Source organism: Primulina eburnea, chromosome 5 (assembly GCF_022965805.1).
Source record: "Primulina eburnea isolate SZY01 chromosome 5, ASM2296580v1, whole genome shotgun sequence".
Classification (NCBI taxonomy): domain Eukaryota; kingdom Viridiplantae; phylum Streptophyta; class Magnoliopsida; order Lamiales; family Gesneriaceae; genus Primulina; species Primulina eburnea.
The window spans coordinates 14,666,526-14,669,321 of record NC_133105.1 but is presented as its reverse complement, the minus strand read 5'-3'; positions in this window follow the sequence as shown (position 1 = coordinate 14,669,321).

Sequence of the window (2,796 nt, the reverse complement as noted above, 5' to 3'; positions counted from 1 at the left end):
ATTCTGTGGCCATGTATTTAATTATTGAGGCATCTACAACTTCTGATACAGCTTATTAGCAGTTAACTTCTGTATTTAAATATCATGTTGTATAGATTTTGTGATGTTGTGGCAGTGCATTGTCAAAATATATGGAGTGACTTTGAGCTTTTTAGTACTATCATTTGTTTGTGTGGTGTTATCACATCAAATTTTTATGTCTATTGCTGAAAAGGTTTAAATGTTTCGTATTCAACAAGATTTGGAGGGTAACAATGACAATCAATCCATCGTCGACTGCATCCGTCACTCAGCCTGAATCTGGGATTTTTAAGAGAAAGTCGAATGACATCGGAGTATGTTGATTGATCCTAAGAACCTCGACAAAGTTAAATGTAAGTTGTGCGGGAAAATGATGTCCGGTGGAGTGTATAGAATCAAGGAGCACATAGGAAATATACCTGGAAATGTATCTGGGTGTCGAATCTAATAAGTGCAAACATGCTATTTTAGAAGGGAGAAACAAAAAGAAAAACAAAATACTTGAAGAAGAAAGTTGTAGAGCGGAGGTGAATATTTCTCTAGACGAAGAAGAAGATGCTGAAATTGAAGGGATAGATGGAATTAAAAAGCCTCATCTACTTGGCCCCATGGATAGATATGAATTGATGATTGCTCACGAAAAATAGTCCTTAGCCTTCATGAGTCCCAATTTTTATTCCACCTTCTTCCTCTCTTGTCCAGCCCTTACCTATGCATCTAAAGGTCCTTAAACATGTGTTAAATCATCCCTTCAAGTTCCCCTATTATGGCAACCCCTTTGTGTATCGTTAGGAAGAGTTTTTTTTTTTTTTAAAAAAAAAGAAACTCTAGTTTTATGCATGTATATCCTTAAAAACGTAAATAAAACTTGTGCACCATATTCCTCATGCAAACATAATCAAATATACATAATATGGTGTAAAAGATGTTTGAAAGAAAGTTAAGACGTACCTTTGCGTTTATTATCCACGAAAAAGGGATTGGCGATGCGAGGGACGTCGGCGGAGAGGACTTTGCGGAATTTTTCCTTCCATATTCATATGAGTTTCCTTTCAAACTATTGTGTGTGCGTGTGTTTTGGGGGAGGGGAGAGTCCTATTATTATGTTGAGGGGGAAGGGCGAGAGTTTTGTGTGGGTCGGGGAAGGTTTTAGGCTTTTAATTACTAAAATTAAAACTGCTAGTATAAGTTTAGACCCATTAACCTAGTATAATAGGCCCATTAAACTCATTAGTTAATATTTAAAATATATTTTTTTAAGAAAGTCTACGAAAATATTAGTCGAGTTCTCGAAACATTCGTATTTTCGTAGAAAATCAAACACCCGTTTAAAAATACGACTAGGCATATAAAATCACTTCAAAATATCTCATTTTAAAAAATTCCACATAACAATACCACATATTAAACAATTTAAAATATTTATTTAATAAAAATAATTTTCTTCATATAGCCACAGGTCTCCGTTCCTCGATCGCGTCTCGAATAACATTTAAAATACAATTTTATGCATTCTAACAGAAAATCATATTTTAAACATGTAATCATGCGCATCATAATTAATTCATGCCATTAAAATCATTTAATTAGTCATTTTTCATTTTTCCCTAGGTTCGCATGTAGTTAAGTTACGTTATCGCATTTTAGACCTTACAATTCCTCTCTCACTTAGGGCACCCAGAGTAGTGGGTATTGTAATTGACATGTCATCCAAATATTTTTCAACCCCTAACATTCACCACTGTGCTCTTTTGATTTGTGTGCCAAATCAATAACCGACTACAACTTTGTAACTGTTATTCATATTTTTTTTTCATTTTTTATGCTTTTATTTATATTTAATTATTTAAATATACATGAAATGTCACTTTCACACTGCAGAATATCTATCTTTTTAATATACTTTTTAATTATATTTCAAATCCAATCAAGAATTCTCCCAAAGAAATAAATTTTTGAACGTTAGTTTTTTGAATGTTACCCAACGTTCAAAAATAAGTTTATAAATACATTAGTTTTTAAGAAATTAAAATTCATATTTTAAACATCCTACATAAATATTTCTCTCACAAAAAATATTACATACAAAAAATTTTCTGAATGGATAATAATTCCAATAATTTTTTTAGGGATTTTTTGAACTCTCCAAATATCGACGAAAGTTCAAGTGGAGAAAATTCACGAGTTCGTCCGAGTGTCCAACATCCTCCATTTTCATTTCTTGCAAAACAGCAACAAAATTTGCAACATTTTCCATATTCATCACCATTTTTTTGAAAGCCCCTCTAGCTTCGTGGAATACATGTCCCCGAGAATATTGGCAGAATAGCCAATATTTGGTGCAAGCTCCATCCCATGGAACTAATCCTCTTCAATCACCGGGGCTTCAATCAACTGAATCGATAAGGCCTAGTGTTGATGTAAGTGTAAGTGATAAAGGGCTAGAAGCATCTTATGAATTCCGAAATCCACAATTTCTTCCTTTTTAGTCCCAAATAGGACTGGAAAATATTACGGTCAATCAGGCAAGCGTAACGGTCCAAGATTCAGATGGAGATCATGGCAACCGAACAACGTGGACAGTAGCAGATGATAAGCTCCTTCCAGCAGCATACACAATGATGAGCGAAGGCCCAAGTGTTGGTAATGCCCAGAAGAGTGAGTCTTTTTGGAAACGGGTGGTAGAATGCTACAATACCAATCGAGACACGAAAGATAAAAAAAAGGACTGCAGAGAAAGCCAAAGCACACTGGGCTGCGGTGAAAAGGATCGTG